The sequence below is a fragment of the Charadrius vociferus genome, unplaced genomic scaffold (assembly GCF_000708025.1).
Source record: "Charadrius vociferus isolate BGI_N301 unplaced genomic scaffold, ASM70802v2 scaffold257, whole genome shotgun sequence".
Taxonomy (NCBI): domain Eukaryota; kingdom Metazoa; phylum Chordata; class Aves; order Charadriiformes; family Charadriidae; genus Charadrius; species Charadrius vociferus.
In genome coordinates this window covers 1221770-1247604 of record NW_009649473.1, presented here as the reverse complement: position 1 = coordinate 1247604, position 25835 = coordinate 1221770, and positions in this window count along the sequence as shown.

Sequence of the window (25835 nt, the reverse complement as noted above, 5' to 3'; positions counted from 1 at the left end):
CAAGTCCCAAGGTTATCCTGCTTCTAACACCTCTCTCCATGGAAGGACCCATAACATTTCCTGCAATAAACAACAGATCATCCTCTGCTCTCCTGGCTATGTTTCATATATCTTCTGCAAATGACCAGTCAAATGACAAGCTGCTGCCCTCATAAACTTCTTAAAGTGTCTTCCAGAGACATGGTTGGGCTCTGCAATGTGCTTAGCTTGCCATTGATCTCCACGTACATGGTATAAAGAAATAATCTTAGCCATGCAATGAGAAATTGGAAAGGAGAATGTATTGTAAGCATATTTCATCAAAAAAAATTCTCAGATGTAATTGCTCAAACTAGACAGGAAAACTAATTGAACATAATAACTGTGATAAAGCTCTCTGTACTTCACGACAAAGGCAGCACTGTTGGCTGAGCTTAATCTGGCATTATGGCATATGGGTTACCCAGAGAATTGTTTGCAACCCTAGGAAACAGCCTGCAGCCTGGGCAGGCTTAACATAAACTATGTGGCCACCAATTCAACTTCCTTGAAACTAACAAGTGATTTTGAGGGACATAGACTATATGATGTTGCTGTAGCCAACTAGTTTCTACTTAGGTGACCACATTTTTACCTCCTTTTTTAACAGTTTTTACTCTGCTGATTGATGTTTTGAATACAAAATTTATGGCATCTTGAGTGAGACCAGGAGATTCAGGGAGAGTAAAATAAAATTTAATTTCACATCAAAATAACTCACAGAGAAGCTGCTTCACTGACTGTGAGATTAATTGTCATATTTAATGCATTATAAACCTCTACTTGTTAATTTATATCAAGTCACCTCAAGATTTCCAGGCTGTTACACCAGGCAGTTACTGATTCCAACATCGCTTGCTCTAATATTTAGGTCCAGCATGGCTATAATCCATTAGGATCCTACTGCTCAATTACAAAAGGATCATTAAAAAATTATTTGATCCCATGGCATTGATAACAAATCAGTTCTTCAAGGCCAACGTTTATTCTGCAATGACTGACTTTGCTTTAGCAGATCAGTTTCGAAATATTGAAATTTTGATTTGGAAAACCTTGAAACTTTTTGAAACTTTATTTTCATTTTTGCACCCCCAGACTCCTGAGGCCCATCTCCAATTCAATCAACAGCATGGATGAAGACATCGCCTTCCCCTGAAACTAAGGCTGTCCTTGTGCCACAAACCATGGACCAAAGCATCCGAGAGGGTTATGCCTATTTGCCCACCCACTTCTTAAGAATGATCCCTAAACATTTATTATTTTCCACTGTAAAAGACAAGAAATGGGGCAAGCTGGATCTTTGATCTGACTTGGCATGGTCCTCCTTGGAGCGTGGCTTTGGTTTTCCTTGCAAGTCAGTCTCCCTGCCTGTAGCAGGGATGAGGGGCGGGTTCGGTAACAGTGGTGTGAAATGAGAGTAATATTATTGAGTCTGTGTAAAGCCAACGCCCATGACATAGGAGTGAGGCCCAGAAATCTGTTGTTCTCACAAAGGGAATTGGATAACTCCTTCCAGATCATCTGGATTTACGTGCCATGCTGTATTGCTGCCGCTGCACGGTAAGCACGTTTTCCTTCAGACAAGGGCAGATCGCAACAGGCAAAGGAAAGCTCTGTTTCAAGCAAATTTAAAGACTATCCATGCATTCTTTAGAGGCACAAGTTAACTCCCCCGCACATACAAACCCATCAAACAGCAGTGTCGTAAACGTGGAGACATCAGAGTGCAATATCCCTCTCTGACTCTCTCCGCACACCATACACACACACACAATGTTCGTCTCCGGGTCAGTGGGAAAGTTAATTAGAAGAATGGAGTCTCTTGTGATGGAAGATGCCACCCTGATATGATTCTGAGTCCTCTCTCTGCTTCTGATGAATTACAAATGACAGCGAGGGAAGTGAAGGACACCGACAGTGACAGTTTGTCAGCCACGTTCACTCTGCGTACGTTTTTTTGGATGGGTAACTTTTTCTCCTCTGTTCATTTCACACCACTCACTACAACTTCCCTCCTCCCTTCTGCCTCCTCTCCCTTTCCTTTCATTTGCCAGGGGGTGACTGGAAGGTGAAAGAGAGGGCAGCCCCTTTGAGCAGACCTCGTGAGCTGCAAAGGGAGGGATTCAGACAGGGGCGGTGCAGGAGACCTCTGGACGGGGCTTTCAGATGTGATAACTGTGGTGGTGAGCAAACAACATCTGTGAATCCTGCTGGAGCGGGTGCAGGACTGTGTGCTGGTTTGTCAACTGCCTCCAGAAAGACAGGCGAAAAAGGAACCGAGTAGTGAAACATTTTTTATCAGGAGATGCTGCTTCTTTCCACCAGCCGATGCATCTCTCCCTCAATCAAGAAGACAGCAAGTAGACTGGAACAAGGCTTACTCATTCCCAGTTCTTCTGTGTATTTTTGGAAGTTGTTCATCTACCGCTACGAAGTTCTTACTTTTCTTAGGTGGCTTGTTACGAGAGATGGCTGCTGTCATCTTGGTACAACACAGGCTGGGCGGCAACACCCTCTGCACAGTGTGATTTCTCCCATCACAGTATTTTTCTCCTATCAAAATATAGATTTCTTCCCCTTAAAAAAAGAATAAAAAGAATTTTAGTGGGTTTTTCAACTTGAAACATTTTGGGGAAAGCTTTTTTTTTTAAGTTGTAAATACATTTAAATGAATTTCAGAAGAAGAAAAATCCTTTTTCATTTTCTTGCAAATGATTTCAAGATAGCCTGGGTTTAAGTGAAAAAACTTGCAGGCTGTGGAAGTTTTATCAGGGCAGCAAATGCTCTGTGCGTGATTGGAGTGTACCACACTTCTCCCAAATGCTTCTCCTGCGCAGAAGCAGATGAAGTGCAGGTACCCCAAGTCTTGATCTTGGGGCCAGGATAAGGACTTGAGCACTTATTTCAAAGGATGGGAAAATTAAACAAATAGTAATAGAGAAGAGTATATGTTCATGAATCAGCTTACGACCATGCCTGAGTGAAGACGATTGGTTGTTAACTCCACTCCTATTAAAGTTCATATTCTGAAATGCTACACAGCTGCTAAATAAAAGCTGAAATAGATTTCTGTGCTAACTTCAAGGTCATGTTTCTGCAGCATTATGGAATACATTAAAATGCTCAATTTATGCCTTGTAACTCACCAAAAATATAAATGTAGCTTATATTAAATAAACCTTTGCCAGGATCTCTTCCTCTATAACTTTTTCTCCTTTGCCCTCTATATTTAATAGAAAAATGTATTTCAATATGAGAAGCTTTTCTTTACTATATTTCCTCTTTCCTCAGTGGAAGCCATTATTGCCCCAAGGAAAAAAAAAAAAGAAAAAATATCTTTCCAAGTGAATGGTGAATCAAAGGTCTCAAGTTTCCTCTTGTCCACAAAATCCACTGACCTCAGTCCAAATATTTATTGTCCCTAGCCTAAGAGAGCAATGGTAACAACCCTGATTTTTCTTTTGCTTGTGCCTAAGCCTAAGGTCTTTCCCTATGAGTAGGCACATCCCATATTGTGTGCAAGTAAGATGGTTCCTCTTCTTTGACCTGCCACTTAACCCAGCACGGTTACTCTCACCATGCAGAGATGGTAGTTTTGGACAGCAGAATTACCAGCCCATGTATTCAGGGACCATCCAAAAAATCACAGTGAGGCACTGGAGCATAAACGAGGACACCAGATGCATTTCTTTGTTATTACTGCCTGCTGCTGCAGAAATTAAAGGAAAATGCCACATAATTCATTAAGAAGTGCTAGAATCCTTTAGGGAATGCTTCCGCCGAGGAGAGTGCAGCACCCTGATAAAAATGACCATATGGCTCTCAGGCTGGAGTGGGATTACATCTGAACATCTTGGAGCACACAGAGAGATTGTCCATCTTGGCTCCTGCCAGAGAAGATACAGCTTCAAAAATATATTGAGTGGGATGTCTGCTGACTCTGTGCTTCTTTCACAGTGCATCCATCCAAATCCTTGTAATGGAGACCTTCCCTGCACCCTTTCCATGGGAGGAAAGAACCAGGTTTGCCCTTTGAGGTAGGCTCAGATTGGAGTCACAGGCTTCACCACCCTTGAGGTTGGGGAGGCTGAGGATCATCTTCAGATCTCTTTGAATTCAACTGGAAAGCCTTGTGGCACACCTTATGTTTAAACTTGTCAAGATAACAGTTCTCCACCATGGATGGTGCTCTGGTGCAGATCCAGAAAGACCAGCCAAAGCCCCTTGCCAGATCACTGAGCGCTGTAGGACAATTCAGAACCACAGGTCCCTGCCTGGGCAGAGAGTCTGTGGGCTGAAATGCCAAAATAATTATTATCTTATCACCCTTCTGTTAAGTCCTCTACTGCACAGAGATCAGCTCCCAACCATTTACTTTGCTTCTTCCACCCAGACTGAATTTCACAAGACACAGAGGCTTTACTACTAACAAACCAGCTCTTGCTCTTTCTGCCGTGTCTACAACACTAGCGGTTTTCTTGGCTCCCGCAGACCTGACAATGCAGCAGAGAGGCTTTTGTTCACCTTCTTGTGGCATCCCTTGGGCTGACTGGCAGCACTGTGTCCCATGGCTTTTGCCCTGAGCTGCTCTGCCAAATGGTTTCACATTTTGAAGCAGGAGAGGAAGCTGTTTCCTGCAAACAGATTATGAATTGAAATATTTCCCTGAGCTCCTGTTCACAGGATTTCTAATGCACTGGGCATCAGCAAAGCCCTCTGATGAATCAAAGTCATTTTGTAAAAATGGCACCTTAGTGTTGCATATATATTGCCCCTCCACAGCTTCCCTGGCATATTTATTCAGTTTACTAGTCAAAACTAGTTTCATGCTACACTAAGCCCAGCAGGGTCAACACCTAACCTATGAAAATCAAGCTGTCTCTTTTCTCTCTGCTTCATACATCATCATCAACCAAAGCTGGATAATAGAAAGCAGGTTCTGATCCTGGAATGCTTATTGCTGCTGCTGCTGCTGCCTGGGATGTGGCGGGAAGAAAGACAAAGAGGAGAGCATGTGAGTTTGCAGTGGTTCGATCCTGCACACCTGGGTAAAAAAGCAAGTGTCTTGTCATACATAGTGATGGCATCATGGGGACAAGGCCTGTGGGTGTCTGTGGTGAGGCTGCAGATGCGCCTGTGGTATGATACAGACATACAAAAACACACCAGCACAGTTAAGTTGGAAGAGCTGCAAACGAAGGGTTGTGCCAGTAGGATCTATCATGTTCTGGTGAAGTCCAGATTAAAAAACATCTAATCAGTGGGCATCTTGGTCGCAGCCAGGAAGAAAACAAATACCAAAAGTCTTGGAGAGAGGATAGTTGTGTGGCATTTGTGCTAGAATTCTGCGACAAACCCAGGAAACTTCTGCAAACCGGGACTAGAGACTGACCTTTCAGTGGATCATCTGGGAGCAGAGATGATGGAGGACTCTGGTACTTCAACAGTACGCTTCAGTACCTCTGAGCTAGAAGCTTCACACAGGCTGTGAAACATCTGTGAAGGCTTCAAGAGCAACTGAAATGTTTGGTCCATGGGAACCGTGGGCAAAGGACAGTCTGCACGTAACATGGATAGGAGAGGAAAGGAATAAAGGAGTAATTTAGGCTGCTCCTGCCCAGGGCTGCCAGATGCTGAACTTGCTAGTGGAAAAAATCAGGAGTTGTATCTGGCTATCCAAATAAAAGTACCTAGGCCATGCATATGTTAGTTCAAGCAAGTTATGCATTTTAAACTGGTCGTTGTTTTCTCCGCTGTTTTTTCCATGACTCTCCTTGGTTTTCTCTGCTGACAGCTCTGGGATGGTGGTGTGATCACTCCCTTAGATAGGGCAGTTAGCACCAGGGCTGTGCTTTGAAAATGGCCAACAGTCCACAGCTTTTCTGGGGGATGGGGAAGCCCAAGGGCCCGGGACATCTGGTTCGGGCAGTACCTGCAGAAGTGGGCACAGCAGCAGGGGCGGGAGAGGAAGCTGAGACCTGAGAGACGCACAGATCCCCACGCAGATGCCTTCACTGCTGCTGTCCACAGGTGTCACTGAGACATTCCCTCTCTGGCTGACAAACCCAGGAAAAAGAAGCTTTCCAGAATGACCAGATGCAACTCTACCGCTTGAGCTAAAAAAACCCGAATGACCCCAAGCTGTGGTAAGCAGGAACTGAAACATCTCTCATCCTCTCTGGAGCAGGCACAGGGGGAACTTCTAACACACACACACACACACACACACGCACTTATTAAAGTTTTGAAATCGTTAATAAAAGGATGCATTTCCATCACGTGGCATATGCTGAGCTGCGGATGCAGAGCTGTACTTCCTCCTGCCTGCTCCGCCTGCCCTGCCGCACCGTGCCGCTCCGCCGAGCTTCGCCTCCAGCCGTCGCTTTTACATATCGCTGTGTTTAGCCTGCAATCGGTGCTCCTCACCTGCCGCTCACTGGAACTCAGCATGGCCCCCCTGCTATTGATTAATTTGCGCTAATTAAAACCAGCAGTGTTTCGGCAGAAAAGAAAGATGTGTAAGTGTCAATAAATTATGGGAAATTTCACAGATTAGAGATTGCCAACTTCTGCTTGAAAATAACTAAACAAATGCTAATGGCTCTTTCCAAAGAGCCCAGATTCACTAACAGGGCTGCATGAATGGGCTCCAGTGCTCTTCTTCGATTTCAGTGCAGTGAACATTTACAGCGATGCCCTGTCTTGGTTACAAGCTGAAAGACTTCATTTTTTTAAACACAGGTATTTCTGTGTTCAAAGCTAATTTATGCATTGCCATTTGCTCTTCCTTGCCAGCTACTCAAACCAATGGGACGAATCAAGATTTTGTGGTGCCAACATCATGGCAACCCTACAACAATCCCAAGCAAATAAACAGAGGAATTGTGACAAGCCACCACGCCAGCAGTGCTTGTTAGCAGCTGCCGGTAATAAACCTGCTGGAAAGCAGGTGCAATGAAGGAAACTTTGTAAATCCATAACAAACAGCTGGGGACAAGCCTAGCTTTTAAGGGATGCAACTGGATTCAGGGACCCGAGATAATGGTAATTCAGAACAAAGTCAGATTTCTATTGCCCCAAAGCCAGGGATGCAGACGGAGTGAGCAGGGAGCAGCCTGCCCACACAGCTCTCTCGCACTGCTGTCGTCTCTGTCCTGACCCCACTGCTCCCAGTTTTCAATACAGCACTTTTCCCTGGTGCCAGGGAAGCCAGCAGATTGCAAGGGCAGCTTCAGGAGATGCTGGCTCTCGGGAGGAGCCTCCCAGTCTCCACAGCCCACCGTGGACTGATTATCCTCAGGGCTTACAGATGTGCAGCGGCTCAAATCCAAACGCACCAAAGTTTTGCAACTTGCTGGCAACTGAGGATGCAGACAGCATCAACAACAGGCTTTTGAGGAGGGACAGTGCACGTACTGATTTTCAAGTGGGAGGAGTGAATTCCCTGGGAACGAGAAGTGTTATGAGGCCTGACACGATGCCAGCGAGGCTGAGGATGTGGGAGCTTGGCAGCGAGAGATGCGTGTGTCATTCATTACAGGGTTAGGTTTAATGACGCCCTCTTGCTCTCGACCTTTGGAGCCATGCGAGGGAGCTGAGGGGAGGAACAGCTTAAATGTCAGCTCTGCACCGAGGTGGATGAATGCCCCAGCATTAGCGGTGGCTGGTCAGGATGAGGTCCCATCCTGGTGGGAGCATCTCATCAGACATGCTGAGTGCAGCAATGACAAATCAGGAAGCTCCTGCCGTTGGCTTGGTGGGATTAATTAACTCCTGCATTGTTGATGCCTCCAATTAACTCTGTGGCTGCAGGCTGGGCCCTGCTGGGTTTTGGTGGGGAAGGACCAACAGGGTGGTGAGGGCTGGTGTGTGGGAGCTCCGTGGCAGCACAGGGGCAGGAGCAGAGCAGGGACTTGGCTGAACCCACAGAAAGAGGAATGCAATGGAGCAGATGGAAACGTGGTACAAACATAATACTGCAATGTCACACAGTTGGGTGCTACATAAGTAAGAATTTCTACTGCAGAGTTGGGGGGGGGGGAAAGGGGGACCCCTCTCCTTTGGAAATCTTTCTGTTGGAAGGCTCATATTTATTAGTCAGTCACAACAGAAGAAATCTCATCAGAACAAGTGTTTCCATGAGAAACAGGGAAGTACTGATGCCATTGTGCAAAGCAGTAGTAAGGCTGTGTACAGGATATTTTGTACAGGTAATGGTTACTCACGGCCAAGACGAAACAGTTTAAACTGAGAAAGGCACTGAGAAGAGATGTCTGTTGAGAAGAGGGTGTCAGCCTGGCATGATGGCTTTCAGCCTTTGATCTGTGGACTCCTGGGGTCAGAAAGTCTCTAGACCTCAAAAATGTCTTAAAAACTGCATTATTTGATTATAGAACTGAGTTGCCACATGGACCAAGGGCAGAGATAGGACTGACTTCTCCACAGGTAGTGCACAGTATCAGACCGAGAGTGTGTTTTGCTCTGTGGCTCACACTGCATTTCACTCCAGCTGAGGAATGTACATTTGGTCTGATACATACATTACACTGTAATAAATTAATCTCAAAAAGTCCATCTCTATCACTGTCACCGATAATGACCAATAGCTCAAGATGAAAAGGAGTTTATAAAATTGTAGTACAGTTTAGCATTAGCTAACATGTGAAATTTAGCCTGTTGTTTGTTGCAGGAAAGGCAAGAAAACAAGATTGACAGTTGTGGAAATGTTCAAAAGGCTTTAATCTATAGAGACATCTATCAGGTATTTATACCACCAGCTGCCTGATCTGGCTAAGAACTCCAGAAGTTGCACTCAAGAATCCAGTTTATGAGAACTGTGGACTCTTTATAACCAATCCAGCATCAAACTGTAGAAGGGTGGACAATGCTGCACTGATACCCACAGAAATCTGGGACGGGATTCATTTCATCTTCCTATTCGGAGAACTGATCTGCTCATCATAGGTTTATTTTACAGGCGAGAAAGAATAATAAGCATTTTAAAGTGCAGTTCATCTCATCTTAATACGGACATTAGGATGAGTGCCTGTGTCTCTCCTTGGCTATAATTGGAGCCTGGGGTGCCAAGCTCAAATGGAAACGTCTGCCTTGTAGAAGTGAGATGAATCCAACCCCTTGCACACAGAAACTGAGGGTCGTATTTTTGCTTTCCTCCTCAAGAGAGACAATCCTTTTAGGCTGTTCCTATTCTGAATAGCTCAGCATTTTTCTAGGCGGGCACCTGTGTATTTCTCTGTGGTGTTTCAGGCTCTCTTTCCAAGCACATGAGCATTGTGCCTGTCTGGCTGCCTGCTGTGGGCCCGCAAGTATCCTCATGGCTGGGGACAGCTCAGGGACAAGGTAAAGGAGCAGCTTCGCCAGTCTGTAGACTGGCACGTGCTGAAAGGAGTTCAGAGTCCAAACCAGAAGGGCAGAAGGTTGTTTTAGAGGTGAGCAAATTGCCTGGTGAGGAATTTAGGTGGATGAAGAGGCACAGAGGTGTATCTCTCAGGCAGGTCACTAAGAACTGGAACTGCAGATGCTGACACTGGTCAGATGGGAAGAAGCATGAACCTGGCACAGAACCTGCTGTCCAGTATGATTAGTCCCCTGGGAATCCTACATCCACTCACAAAAAAGCTGTGTCGACATAAAAATGAGCTCTGTAATGCATAGGCTGTTGGCTTGCCTTTATTGCCGGCTCCTCTGGGTTCACATCAGGAAGTCTGGAAGTTGCTCATCTCTAATGAAAAGCAGAAGATATTCACTATTAAATCTGAAATGTTCAAATGCAATTGGTGGCTAGCAAATTTCAAGGTCTGTTTGAGTGATGCCCATGCAGCAAAACCAACTCAATACAAACAATGATGAAGCAGCTCTGGCTGAGGCTGGTGATACATGTGATCGTACCAAAACTTACATTGGATTTGCTTTTTGCTGTCTTCAAGGCTGCTGATTCACCTAAAGAGGTGACTTCTGCCCCCAGGGGCTGAGGGTGGCTACTTAATTTGCTCTTTCCTCCTGAGCTTAGCTGGAAGCTCAGTAGAAAGTATTGGATATATGAGTGACAGTGTTTGGCATCTTTGTCATTAGCCAGGCACTGAAGTGATAATTGAAGTATAATAGCTTCTATTATTGACTCAAGGAATTGGTTTTATTTTTTTAATCCCAGAGATGTCTGTGTTTAGGACCTGATGTGTGAGAACAGAGGTGCTATGTGCTTGGCCTTCACTTCTTTCTGTGCTCAGCACTATGCCAGGATCAGGCTCTGCTTCTTCATTCAGTGTTTCATGGCTGGATACTTAAGGATCTCTTCTCCATGGGAGTGAGAGATGCCCCAGGTCCATCAGACATTCTCTCCCTGGACTTCCCTGCATGCCAAAAAAACCCTTTCATTAAGCGGTCACCTGGGAACATCTTCTCCAGACTTCTACAACACCAGCTCTCAAACTATGCCATGAACCCCATGTTTCCCGCCAGGCTGTGGGTGCTCTGCAGTAATTCACAGGAAAGTTGGGTGCTTACAAGATATTCCACTACTATGCCTCTAAGAACAACCATAATCCTGCAGTAAAACATGCCTGAGTATCAATCCACTCATGCTGAAAACAGACTGAGCTCAAACTCAAGAAAGATAAAATGCAAATAAAAGTGAATATTTACAATGTCTAACTAGACAACACAGTGGCACGTGAAGAAAGGCAAGAAAAAGCTACTTAATCCAGTAATACGAGGATCAAATCTACAAACTCTCTTTCCTTCTCCCTGTATTTAATTTTCTCTCAGCTGGCTGGATCTGCAGAGAGGGCCTGATGGTGCAGCTTCTCCAAAAGTGGGACTTCTGGGGAAAACATAATGACACTGCAATCCAGACAGTCAAGTCTAGAAAGCACCAACAGACAGTTTCAATATTCCCCTGTCTCTGCACACTGGGAAGCTTTATTCATGAAATGCCTCTTATTTTAAGCTAAAACAGTGCCTATTATCTAGTCTCCAGACATCTCAGAACAATGTTTTTCAACAAAGCTGTAATCAAGAATGCTATAGTTCTCCAGGCCTCATAGCTCTCTCTATTGCTGGAAAAATGGGGGTTGCTTTTTAAGTTGCAGACTAGAAGCAGGGGATGTACTTCCATTTATCCCAACAGGAACATTTTAGGCCTGAGTTACATTAGGAGAAATACTCTGAGGCTTCTTAAATTTTCAAGCCGCCTTCCATTTCTTCATCATGAAAATTATTTTCATGGAAACCAGGAAAGTTGGTTTGTCTTGTAAACGCGCAGATCAAACCCTTGTGGGCTGAGAGAGGAGGAGCGAGGCATGAAAGATGGCTGCCTTGGGTCTGCTGAGAAGACACGAGCAAGCGCTGATGAGATGCTGAGCTGATCAGAAATCGCATGACCACATCAGGATGGCATTGAGCCAAAGCTAATACGCCGTGCTGACAGGCTGCATGTATTTAGCTGCTTGGGCTCCCTGCCATGGTACTGCAGTGAGATGGGTGCTGGTCAGCTTTGAGCGTGGGCAGAAAAACCTCTGTCAGGGGGGACGAGAACACCTGCAGTGCCTGTCTCCTTCCCACCAATCACTCTGTCTGGAAGCAATGAAGAAATGTGTCTCGTTTTCCTTCCCATGGTCTTAGCGCTTGCCAGCAGACTTGAAAACTGTCCATTTTTCCATTCATGCTTTGCAGAACGGTTTGAACTTCCTGGATAAGCAAATATGAGCACTTTCTTATAAGCAGGAATATGTCCCATCTTCCCCATCTTCTCATCATCCAGCAAAATGCTCCGGTAATCAGTACTCAATAGTTGCAGAGCAGTATTTGAGGGATAGAGGTTGCTGCTCTCGAAACAAAGAAAACACATCCTAGTCACCTGTGTTTGAATCTCCAGGCTCATGTTGGAAAGGGTGCCTGAGGTGGGTGGCTAAGGCAAAGATTTAACCAGAAATCATGGTGAATAAAGCTCGTTGAGCAATGTGCAACTCCTGGCAAAAAACATCAATAGAAGTGCAAAAAGCATGTGCTTTTTTTTTTTCCTAAATTCACTATTTTAAAGGAAATTCAAACCCTGAAATATCATAGCTACAAGCAGAGATGTTTCACATTAATAAAGTCCCTGTGACATCTCATGCAAGTCAAACTTCAACCACTTTAGGCTCTCACTGGCTTTGTAGGTGAGACCTCCTGCTCAGGCTCCTTCTCTGAGGGTCTCCTCCCTTGGAGAGGGGAGGCAATGCCCCCAGGAGCCTCTGCCATGCCCCACCAGAGAGGAGGCAGCAGATTTAGGGTATTCAGTCCATGGTGGGGTATGAGAACAAGAATTGCTCTGACAAAATCCCCTGTGTGGCAGCATTTCCAAATCAAAGTATTTTAATAGAGACACAAACACACACACTGGGGATCGGATTTTGGTTTTGGCTGAAGTATTTAGGGTTGCAGTCAAAATGTTTTCGTTTTTTAATATTTGTTTTTGTGAGGAATAATTGAAGTTTTTGCTGCAAAGCAGATACTTCACACAATAAACATGTCTTTAAAAAAAAAAAACAGTTTAGAGGGAAAATTTTCAACCATCTGTCTGGCTGAAGGACTATTGAAGAGGGAATAGCAAGGGTTTATGTAGATTTTTTGCAACTCTTCTAGACCCATTAAAAATCAGAGGCTTTGGTTCATGTGAGAAAAGGTGAAGGACACAGAAAGGAAAACAAAACACCAAGGTCAAGTGAAATGCCACAGTCAAAGCAAAGTCATTCTGAAATAACCATGAACATTTTCAGTAGCCTTTTTCTATCTTTCTAGCGTGTTTTTCTACATGCGGCAATGGGGTATTGCTGACTACCCTTGAAAAGAGAAGGGACTACATTGCCACGTTGCTGTGGAACAGGACTTTTCTCCATCGACGCCTTCAGTAAAATAAGCAGGGCTGTTTGTGCAGTGCGGTGCTCTTCAAAAGCAAGCATCAACAAATATCTACATCTGGCCCAAACAACTCAGCAGAGATTCTCCTATGCCACGAAGCCGTGAGTCGGTTCAGGTGCGCATGTGAAAGAGAGAGAACAGCAGCAACTGGTGGTTTTTCCCGGTGGCTGGCAGCCAAGGCGTTGATTATCATCACGCAAGCAAAGGATCAGCTCATCAGGGGCTTGTTTCTCTGCACAGCTAAGGAGCTTAGCGCAATAGAGGTTAGCTCGATTCCAGGCAAAACAGCCAAACCGGCTGGCAGCGTGGGCTCCCCCTCACCTCTCCTGCCGGGGCTCACCCCCTCTTTCAGCATAAATCCTTAGCTCTGGACCCAGAGGCGGTGGATGAAATATTAGTGGACTCTCCTCCACCCTCTCTGTCAGGCAGCTTTATGGGGTTTAGCCCTTCCAAAAAAATAAAAAGAGGAGGGGGGAATCGCTAAACATTTTCTATTTCAAAACAGATTTCATCTTCCATAGAAAGTAATACTGCCTCCAGCCATGTGTAACTTATTTTTTATCCAACGGAGTATATGGGCTTATAACTAGATCCTGATAGGAACCCGGGTTTAAAACATTATTCACAGCAGGTTATTTGATCTTTATTTGCTGAATGCACTCAGCTGAATCCCTATCTCCAAACAATATGAGAAATAAAATGCTGGGCATGCTTCATTGGCCAGCCAGCTCATCTTGATTTGCAGAGACGACTACATCCCTCTCAGCAGTTTCAGAGACGTACTGTATTCCAGGCACTAAGATGCTGTTTTTCCTTCCTCTTTCCCCACCTGAACACTTATCCTTTCTTGCTTTTCTCCTTCCCCCAATTAGGAGCTTTAAAAAACACTTCAGAGCAGCCCTTTCCTCTCCCTTCACCATGACTTCTGGGAAATCGTGCTTTCCACTGCATATTTGGGGACGCTCATTCAAAACCACTTGCCATCTGCTCTTGTGCAGAAGGTCAGACCCTGATAACCTGCTCAGGAAGCCATAGGACTTTGTGGTGAGATTCGTCACCTGAGGGAAGGTGTGTTGGTAGAGGCTGTGAGACCCTGGCAAAACTACCGCTACTTCCTTTCATTAATATAACTGCTATCACACATGTCAAGGCTGACCTTGTCTCTACCACATCAACATTCCTGCAGCTCCTAGCTGTGCCACAGTTAAAGGTGGGCTTGGACATTGCAGGTGACCACTGGGATTGCTGCTTTCAAGAAAACCCTGATGACTACAAACTGGGTTCATTACTAAGCAGGATGGGTAAGGCGCTGCTGTCCTGAAAGGGAGCCAGAGCAGCTTGGGGAGAGAGGCCGAGCTGCACGCAAGGAGGTCAGGTTCTTCATTCCCTTTGACTTTTGATGTGACAGGCCTTTGAAAATCCTCCCTCAGGTGTCCCAAAATAAAAATCTCCAGTTTTCAGGCCAGACCCCAAGCACAAAATACGCTTCAGAAACTCCGGCGCAGAGGGTCGTGCTGCGGCAGGGCTTTGGGGATGGTGAGCAAGTCCTTGGTGGGCATTGCTGCAGCGGGATGGTGTCATTAAACTGGCCAGTGTTCTGCACCGCTACCGCAGATACAGCAGGCCAGGGCCACTTTTCACATGAATATCAATAGCTCTTATGTTCCCTTCCCTGGGATGCATTTCAAAGCGTATCAGCCCATCACAGCTAGCTGCTCCTGCTTCCCTTTCAAGACATGTCAGGAGGCCATCTCGCTGCCGGGCAATGCGTAGGTTATGTTCATTTTCCCTGGGTGACAGCAGAGCAGTGTCATTGACCCAGCTGAATGTTCCTTCGCACAAACACAAATTAAAACCACCCCCTGCTGTCATTAACCAACCTTCTGTACCGTGCAATGTGGCAGAATTGGCCCTGTCCTCCTTCTTACACAGCCTGGGAGTGTCACCGAGCCTGGATGGATGTGGCAGCGACCGGGACAGCTCGGTGTTGGCTCTGTGGTCTGAGGGCAAACACTCAGGTTGTGTGTGGTTCACTGGGGAAGGAGGGGGAGATCTGAGGAGGCGAGAAGTAAACGTCTCGCTTTTCTTTCCCAGCAATTAACCCTGGAAAAGAGAAGAGAAAAAATAAACACAAACCAAACAGTCAGGGATGCAGCTTTTCATGGCTGGATTAGAGTCACAGTTGGCCTATCCCCTTGGGAACACTACTCTGCTATTAATAAAAAGATAAACAACCCCTTTATTTATTTATTTTCCCTTCTCTCTCCAAGTCCTTTGATTTCTCTTCTTCTGCTTCAGGGAGCCCTGCTCCCTTCCGTTAGCTCTGCAGAGGGAGCATTTGGAAGAAGCCGCTCTAGGAAAGACAAAAAATCAAGGGTGGAGGGAGTGTGGAAAAGAAGAAAGTGGGCAAAAAATATTTTATCCATTTCTAGCAATCACATTACCTAGCAGGGCTGGCAGAAACGATGCCCTTCATTTATGCCTCTTCCGCTGCTGCAGCTGCAGGTCTCATTCCCACAGGCTTCCTCTAACTCCCTGAGGCCATCCCATCTTTGCAGGTACCTGTCTATCCCTCTCCAGCCCTGGGCGCAGCTGTCTGGAGCCCCCTCGCTGGGCTAGAGACAGCCTTCTGGTTTTACTGGGTCCATGTGGGAATAAGGGCTGTCAGGCAGAGCGTGCAAGGGAAGAGTTACCCACCGAGGAAAAGCTAATTGCCCACTTTCAGACAAGGTGATGTTTGTATCTAAACCATCAGCAGAGTGCAACGGATCTCAGCGGTTCAAGAAAACACAGAGAGGAAAAGCATGTCAATCAATGTCAGGTTACTCGCTTTGGAGGGGATTTTTGCCAATTTTGTGGGCAGGAATGGGTATGGATTGAACTGTGGTAATTCTGTGGTAATTCTTTATACAAATTAGGCATTCAACTGAGTCTGAATTTTAAACACTTGCTTTAAAAAAAAATCTAAGTACCTGAAAAACATTTCACAAAGCTCCTAAACTAATGATGAAAACTATTTGCCAGGCTTCTTTGCTTGATCCTTAGAATGGGAAAAACACAGATTAAACGGGAGAGCAAATGCAGAACCAGTGTTTGGCTACACACACGCCTGGCCACTACTTGTGCGCATGTTTGGGAGATCATCTCATCAGTGCCTCCAGCCTTGATCTGAGAAAAATTTGGTTGCTGAAAGGACAGGGATGATTTGGAGAAGGTCAGAGCTTGGTGTGTTACCGCTTATTGCTCCAGAGACGTACAATCTTTGAACAACAAGCAACAGTCATCAACATGGAGGTACCCATGCTATGAGTTGTCCCTGTGCTGCGAGTGTCCCCTTGGGGAGCTTGCAGAAAAGAAGGCGAAGGAGATGCCCCAGTGCTGCTAAGGGATCACTTGGGCTGGTCGCGCAATCACCTTTGCCAAGCTTGGGTACCAGCCTGATGTGCTCTTCGCTGGTCAGAGCAGAGTTGCAGGGCAGTGAGGAATGCAGAAATAGGAAACCCAACTGCCAGGTCACCGCAGGGGCACCTGTACGACAGAAAGGAATATCCCGGGGTCTCTACCCAGATACGAGGCCAAGAACTGCCTTATCGGGGACCTTTGTCTCCTGAACCATCCCTCTGGTCTTTCCATCAGTGCTGTGTTGAACTTACTTTAAACGTTTGGAAAATAAAAGCACTTTCTGCCTTTTTTTCTCAGCAAGTGTGAGGCAAGGAAGGGAGAGCAGCGGCCAGCGCTGCAGCCGGGGTGTTAATGGTCGCATTAGCTGGATAGGGGCAGCCAAACCAGGATGTGTAAAACCCCACCCAGGCTGCCCTTTAATTTGCTGTTACATGGAGTGGAAGATTTGAAAGCATATTTCTGGGTAATTAATTCAAAGAGTGATTCTAATGGCTAATGCTGTCAGTTTTGACTGCAAGGGAGGTCTGGGGCTGGAGCAGGCAGTGAAGGGAAAGGAAAATGCTTGGAGGTCACAGGCAGATGTTAAAATATTTTGACAGCCCACATCCAAGAGGCTAACTTAATGAAAGGCTTTGGCCAGCACCTTCCAAGAGGTCTGAAACCGAATCCATTAATTTTTCTCCAGTATAGCATGCATGGCTGGGACAGCGGCTTGTCCATAAATCACCATTCTCCATTTGGTCAGCAATACCATCAATCATCCTCAGTGTCCACCAGCCTGCTCTCTGTGCCACTGCAGAAGCACCAGTAAGGGGGATTTAGTGTCTCTTGAATTTAACTCCCAAATTTTCAGTGACGCATAGGGTAAGCTCTGCCTTCATCTCTACTGATTATTAAAGCCAGTGCAGCAAAGGTCCTGCACCTGTGTATGGAAATATACCTGCTCCGTGGTGCTGGGGAAATGAAATTAGGAAGCTCTGTTCACAGTGTTATTACCTCCGGCTGCTTGGAAGGATTTAATCAAACCGCTGCAGCTTGCTGATGAGGATGTCCGCAGCTTGCGAGTTTGGTTCCTCCTGCACTGCATATCCCCGTGGCATTTACTAAACTCCTCCATCCTACCCCAGCGGGCTCGGAGTCAAGCACAGCATTCGAAAAGGATTTACTGGGGACCATTCTGCTGAAGTTTTTCAAAAGACTTGGTCAGGAAGCTGGAAAGGCACAGCTCCTGGCAGTCGTGTTCACTGGCTTCCACTGCTTTTTTTGTGCTTCAGAGAGCACTCGGAGTAAACAGACATAGAAAGAAAACTTATGAACGTGGAAAATAACTGCGAGGTTATTTGACTCGAGTTTGAATTTTGAAACAAGGTTTGGGTCAAGTCTTCTCCTTTTTGACCTCCTTTGCCTGTTTCCTGAGGTGAACTGAGTTCCTGCTACATATCAGTTCCTCACTTCAGCTTCTACAGTTCCTACACTTCTTGTAATGAGTGTGTTGATAAATTGGAAGGCACATCCTTCATTTCCTGTCCTACGCTTTTGTGCAGGACTGCAATGCATGGGAAAACCTTTTTTCAGCCCAGGCCTGGGGTGGCTGCACTTCAAGATGGGTGAAGGGATGCCATGTGCCTGTTCCACTCACAGAGGTTGATTAGACCAAAGCTGGCAGATTTCCACCCCAATTCACTGCATCCATTTTGTTCAGCTCTCTAAAAAGCACAAAAGAAAGACATCCATATGCAGACATGGATATATACAGCATTACATGTGCCAATATGTATGGTATAGACCATCACAGAATTTGCAGCAGAGTCTCACCAGCCTGGGGCTCCTGGAGTTTATTTTGAGTACCGGTCTTGGGTGTGTTGACAGAAGATAACGTCTCCCTCTACATGCGTGCTTGGGAACTGGTGTATTGGTGAAGGACTTGTACAGCACTAGAGAACTGCAAATGCATCCACAAAACAGATGCACAACTGCACACGTGCTTTGTATGCAGACTCCGTCACTCCATAGATTAATTAGGGAAGTGCTTGCCCCATTGGCTAATCAGCTGTATTCGGGCATGCACCTGGACTTACTGCAGAGCTAAATTAAGCATATGACTTCAGAGTCCAAAAATGTCTAGAACTTCTGGTCATGTCAATATTATTTATTTATTTGTTCATTTATTTCAGTTCTGTAAAGCTCCTGATCCGACCATGAAGAAGGCTGCATACCTGCAGTCAGTCTGTCTGAACACATTTTTCGTTAGCGGTGCTCTAGGATGGCAAATGAACAGCAGCATCTACATACATACGCAATTAAACCATTACTTACACAATATCCACCTCCAGGTACCCCAGGAAAATCAATAAGTAACGTTCCCAGATCAGCAGCAGTCATCACTCCCTCTTTGCCATCAGTAAATAGGCTCTCACCCCCTGCCCCAACCGAAGGATGCAGGCGACAGAAGGCAGATGCAGCCCTCGCATTCCCCTCTGAGCAGCTGACAAAAATCCCTCTCTCCCCTCGCGCGATAATAGCGGTGGGGAGGGCACTGTCAGGGCTGTGCCGGCGCGTTCTGCCTCGCTGGCCGGCGCGGGCTGCTCTGCCTTCACGCTTCGCTGCCATCGAGCTCTGCGCAGAAGTTGCCTCCAGCAGCCCTTGCCAGCCCCCTTGATATTTTGGACACTGAGCGCTGCATGAACAATAAGACCAGGGAGCTTGGGAGGGACTGGAAACAGCTCTTCTCTCTCCCGGACTGTGACCAGCTCTCGCTGGGAAAAAGGAGGAGAGATTTCCTTTTAGCACTTTATTGTGAGGGGACATGGGGCAGCTGGGAAGGATTTTTTCCCTCCCTGTTCTTTCTTGTCTGCTCCTGCGAAGCCAGAGAAATCTTCACTCGCTGAAGGAGGGTGTGAAAGCACACGGCAGGTTTTGCAAGTGTCCATTAAGAACGTAAGGTACGTCTGAGACTTCAGTGTTAACTCACATCCAAGCATCTCATGGCAATGGCGTGAGCGCAGGTAGCACCAAGCAGAAGCACCCTGGGATCAGAGGCAGGCTGGCAGAGCTGAGCTTCACTGACCGGGGGGAGCAGGACGAGGTGGGCAGCTTTGATTCATTGCAGCCCCCCAAATACCTCCGGGGCTTTGCCTTGCTCTGCAAAAGTCTCCCAGGTTTGCTTGTTCCTGTGAGATTCCTTTCATCTTGGGTAGCGATCTCACAGCAGCAGCTCCTGAACTGGGTTGTGGTAAAGCTTAGAGCTGGGGAACATCTCCTCTCATCAGGAGCAGGAGGGAAAGACCCGACTGAAGAAACTAGATCAGAGGTGAACACAGTTATTCTTAGAACACCAAAATCACCCAAGTATTCAGAGAGTGCTTAACAAACCTGGTAGCAAATCCTTGTGCCGCACAAAATAATTAGCATAGAGGAGAGCACACAATAATAGTGTTTCAAATTAATTTTCACATGTTGTTTTCTCACTAATTTTTCATTCGGATACTTCTACACCTTTTTTTTCATTACTTCACCAGAGGGCACTGGTATATTGATGTTCTTTTTTCCCTTGGGGAAACTGAGGCACAGAGCAAGGACAGGACTTGGCTGGGGTGGTCTGACAAGGGCCTGGAATCCACATTTTCACCATCCTGAAAACCCAAAACCGGGGAGCTCTCAGCTGCTTGTGGGCAGCCTGGTGAGGGAGAGTAGGTAAAAGCAAAAAAAAAAAAGAAAAAAATTCAGCATGGCTCTTATCTCCAATGCCTTTAGAAACACCCCTTCATCCCAGTGTCTGGCAGAGCAGTCCTCCTCGCTTGTTAATGCGCTTGCTTAAAACCGTTGCCCTTAAACTTCTACCAATGCTGAAGTTAATGTACTGCCCTTTGCCACCACACACGAGGCTGTGCTGCGGAAAGCTGTGCTGGTGATTCCTGTCAAGACTCTATAATCAGAGATGGGGAAAACTTGGGAAGTGGCTCTTAGGAGGTACCTCCTGGGTTGAGCGCAACTTCCTTTTGTGTTTGAAAAATACAGTATTTTTCTACAAAGGCAGGAGAAAGTTATGTCTGTAAAACTTGTACGACTTAAAAATTACTTCAGGCTTTCTGTGAAATCCCCACACTTTTGCTAACGAGAGGATAAAATACCAGACACCTGCCCAGAATGAACCGCTGGAAGGGGGAGAAAAAACCATCCCCACCACTACAGCATAGAGAGGCTTTAGAAAGCGCCAGAATTTTACTTCAGATTGAAGATGGATAAAATTCTGATGTTGTCCCGGATCCTAAGAGCGGCTCCTAACCTATGATTTGAATGACTAATCTCACTTTCTCATACACACCCTTCACCCTGCTAAGGATGGGTTTATCAGCCAATGTTTGCCAGACCAGCTCTGAGCTGGATCTTAGCAGATGCAGATGAGTTGCCTGTTGCCCTGTCCTGAGACTTGTCCAGGTCTTGGAGCAATGCTGGCAGACACTAGAAAAAGCCATGGGTTTTTTGGCTGATGTGAAGAGGTACAGTGCAGCACCTTTGGAGCAGAGGCAGGAAGGGGCTGGGGAGCGCTGAAGTGGCAGGATGAGTTCAGCAACTGAAATAAAACCCATTTAGAGCGGAGATTCAAAGGGACCTTGACTTCCTAAGGGTCTCGTCTTAACCCCATGCCACAAAAGAACTGAATCCCAAGCACAGCACCATTCAGCCATAGTACCACTGAGCTTGCTGTGAGCAACATTCACTTTTTGGTATGGTGAGGAGCGCATGGGACTGAGTATGGGAAACCACATCTGCGTGGGGAATCATGCTGCAGGTGATGCACTAGGACTGGCCACTGGGGAAGGGATAAATGGGCAGTGGGTCAGGAATGAGGTTCCTGGAACAGCTTCACCAGGGACTGAAGAATGGGAAAACAGTGGAGCGCAGGTTGGCATTACGCCGTGTTGGCAAAGCTCTCCGGAGTGCTGGGGAATGGAGAAGCAGAGAACGATTTTGGCCAGGCTTCAGCATCCGCTAGAAGTGGTGTGCATGTGTGAGGGTTGGATAACCGAGGCTTTGGCAGGTAGAGGGATAAAAAGTGGCTTTTCTGTTATGTTGCAAAACCCAGAATTTCATCGGGAAAAAATATGCATGAGTTAAATTAAAACACAGCATTTGCAGGAGGAAGGATTCAACTCCCTGAAAAAAATCATTCGGGGGCTAACTTGAAATGCCGCATTTAGGCTGAAACAAATAATTCAGAATATTTGACCCGTATTTCTTTGAAACTCTTTTTGAAGATTCATTTTTTTTCGTGGAAAAGGCCGTTTTGAAACAAAAAAGTTTCCCTTAAAAATAACTTCAAAATGAAACATTGTAACATTCCAAATATTTATTTCCCTTTGAAGGTGTTGAAATGCAGTGTGTCGTGCTTGCCTACAGCTTTGCCCTGCTCTTTTTTATTCAGCCTAAATCATTTTCTCCACATAACCTGAGCAATTTTAGTTCCCTCGAAGTTCTGCTTTTGGGGATGAATTTACAATTTACTGAAAGAATATATTTTCAGTTTTACTTTAGACTGAAGTAAATTAGCAGAGCTGTTTTGGGGAAGGAAATACTCAGTTTAGTCCCTGCTGCTAGAACTGCTGATGGCCTCCATTAACAAAACATCACTTTTCTAACACATGGGCTCATCTGAAAGTGCATAGAAGAGAAGATCTGAAAACAGAGCTGAGGAATGATAAAAGAAAAAAAAATTAAATGCATAAAAAGGCTACTTACATTTATGGGATTTTTTAAATAGCATTTAGATGGAAGCTGATTCCCCATTTTTTTCCATGCTGGTATTTTTTCTCAGGCTATCTGAAATTTCAGGAGTTAAGGGGAGAAAAAAAATCTTGCATTGCACCATATATGCCAAAGAAATGCAATACAATCTGATTTCACTTCTTTCGCTCACGCCTGAATGTGCTCATTTTTGCTTACAAAAGGAAAGACACAAAAGAATTGTAAGAAAAGGAATCAGATGGTACCGCCCGATACTGTTTCACAGCTAAAACGTGAAAACAAGCCCGGCTTCTTCTGCCGACACTCAGGTCTCAAAGAAAGGATTATTATTCTTTTTAAAGGGAATTCTCTTAAAGGGAAATCGCTCCGAATTCAATCAAAAGCACCTTTTATTATAACTTAGCAGAGCAGTTGCCTCCCGCTGCCGAGAGCCCTGCCGACGCCAGGAGGGCTGCGGAGGCAGTGTGCCTTTCACCCATCTCTTCCGTAGCACCGGCTCCTGGGCTCACTCCCCACGTCTCCTACTGCTGCTACACCCTTTGCAGATTGACCCTAAGGAGGGACCTGCTTGTTGGGGTCTCATCGCTTAGTTATCCCCTCCTTGGGCAATGCGTGACCTTGAGAACTTTCAAGGTCATACATCTGCCCCAATGCTGGATGGTCCCTCACAGGCAGCACGGCGGGCAGAGCACATGGGCATCCCAAGGCAGCGAGCACTCAGCAGCCAGTATCACCCCTCCCACCAGGGGGTCCAGACTCATCCCACCACCAGTCCCCCACTGAAAGCCCAGACCCAGCTCGAGGGAAACAGAGTAAGACAGCACATGGTGTGCTGCAAAGGCTGTACCGGGACCTACATTGGTCTCAGAAGTCTCAGTAATGAGGAAAACAAATGGTGTTTCGTGGCTTGCAATCGTTACATAAATGTAAACAATTTCACCTCCTCCTGCGTCCAAGTTTCTGGGTATTCGGCTCAGTGTATAAGCACAAATAGATTCACCCCCTCCCTCCCAGGGCTATAGCTCCTCTCAACAGATGTGTTTCAAAGGACCAAATCCCTCACATGCACTTTAGAGAAGGCTGCCTTCCTCTTTCTCCCTCGCCTTCCAAAATGTAGTGGCTTTTTACTTTGTTCAGGTCAGGGTGAAGGCCAAGAGAAACTGGTCCTAAAACCATCAAGTCTGAATGCTTTGTGGCTTTCTCATATGCTGGCAAAATAACAGCATGAGTGGAAGGAGACGCACTTGGGAGTGATTGTTATTTTTAAGTTCTGTCTCGGCAAACAGCCACTTGAAGCGTTTACTGTCTGCCACATCGGAAAAAAACTACATCAGTCCCCCGTAACCAAACTAGCGCCAGCCTCACGGTCTGGGTCAGCTAACGTGACCCATCATTGTGGGCTCTCCTGTGGTTTCTATCATGGTTAAGTCTCATCCTGCGGGCTTGCATCCTCAAATCTCCAGCACAAATTGAAATGAGGGGAAAAAAAACTTGCTGCAGGTTTCCAAGCCCCGCACCCAGGCAAATGGGGCAGCCACTCCTCCGCTTTGCAAAGCCAGCTGCGGAGCGTGGGACACCAAGGTACATCGCTACCTGCCGCCACATCCCCCCAGACTGTAACACCACCCCTGGTTGCGATCGAGAGAAAGCTGGTTCACAGTGCTGCTTCTCAGTTTGCAGTTTTCCATGGCGCAGCAAACAGGATTCAGGGAATCCCGGGTCTGGCTCGCCTTATAAGCCTCGCACCATCTCAGCTGAAAGGGAGCCCCTGCCTCGCATTCAGGTATCAGGCAAAGGCACGTTATCCTAATGAATCCAGAAAACCAGAAGTCTAGACTTTGCTCATCACCACCGATTTGCTTTATAAACCTGGGTGAGTTACAGGGCTTATCTTAGAAACGGGAAGCGTTTGAATGGTTACTTCTAGCCACCTCCATAAGCTTTCAGATGAAAACCTGTCGATGAAAACATCTCGATGAATGGGGCTTTATGCAGCTTGTGGTTATCTGAATAATCCTTAATACCAGCTCCCTCTTCCTGCCTGATTTCTGCTGTGGTTAAGAAGCCTAAAGTAGTAAGATTAAGAAGCCTAAAGTAGCAAGAAATATGCCCTAAAGCAGTCAGCTGAGGATCCTAACTTAGTGGGAACATCTGCGAAAGACCGAGAGCTGGAAAATGAGCTTTGCAATATTGGCTGCTGTGTCTCAAGGCGCAAAGGGATTGCTCCCAGACAGGAGGCAGCAAGAAGGAGCAAAACCCACATATCCTACTGCCCCAGCTCACAGGGCAGAACTCCGGCAGCTTCAGCCAGGAAGAGCAGCACTATCCTGAAGTTGCTCTAACCCATGCCATGAAACAGGCCTCGCGCTCCTCTGTCCTACCAGCCCTATGAAAGACATCAAAGTAGCCAACAGGCAGCTGTCTCCACTACAAGCATAGCCTGCCCAGCAGCAAGGATCTGACCCAAAAAGTCTCCTCTAGCACAAGCCCCAGTAGGATCACCACCCTTCCTTTCCCCAGTGCTCAACAAGCTCCACTCCCAACCCAGTCCATCATCCCAGCATGGTGCCCTCCTGCCTTTTCCCTTTTTATCACCTGCAGCAGGGCCTGGAAGCTCATTGAAAACAGCTGGGGACATCCCACCAGCTTATCCCTTTCTTCTCTGCTGTTCTCCCACAAAGCTGGAAGAAAACCAGGGTAAAGCAAAAGACACACAAGCAGAGCTCCTTGAATTTTATAGGTACAAAATACCTCCAGGAGCAGCAGCTAGCCATAGTGGGAACTTCTGAAAGTGGGAACTTCTGAAAATGCAAATCAGAGGAAAATTCTGCCCTGAAGTTCAGGAGGGCAAGAGTTACACCAGCAATTCGAAAAACATTTCTTTGCCCAGATGGTGCTTTGAACATAAACTGTCAAAGCCATTACTCTGACTTTATTATCAGGGTTATGTTTTCTTTATTCCTTTTAATATTCCATATGCTGGTCATATAATACATTTCTTTGTATTCCTCTTCCCTTTTATTCTCTTTGTTTGTTCTATTCATGACTTATCACCTTCTGGTGGCAATTTAATTATTGGATCTATATTATTAGTATCTTTTTTTTTTAGAATATAATAAAAAATTTCAGTACAAAACACTGCAAGTAATTCAATTTCCATCAGCAAGGAAGGAAGTTGGACGCATTCAATGAAAGGGAGGAGAGTACCTGGCTATAACATTTTTAATAAAAATATAATACCACTTTGTACTTTTTAGCATCTTCTATTTGGAGAACCTTATGGCTTCATAATCATTAATATTGCTTAACTTTTCCATTGCACTTTTCATCTATAGCTTTCACAGCACTTTCTGAAGATTAGTCAGTATCAGCCTCTCTATTTTGCACCCTGGAAAAAAAAATGTAAAAGCCAATACGATCTAGCCAGCCAGGGATGAGATCCCAGGTGTCCTGGAGACCCAGACTGAACCCTTTTCCACTGGGTTGTGCTGTCCCTCAATAGGAACCGCTGCTCGTCCTTTGCCTTGAGTGCTAAACAGTCCTGTCTCCTTCCCAGATCTCCTTCAGCTGTCCACAAAAGCCCAGTGTCCACCACTCCTCAGACTTGTGTCTGCTTTTGAGCCTTCTGCCTTGTCCATATCTGAATTAGACTGAGCACTTCTCTGGGCAGGACGTACACACTCACTGGGGTGGGAGAAGTTCAGAGGACTTGCTGCAACAGGAGATAAAAGCAACTCAACCCCAGCAGCCCT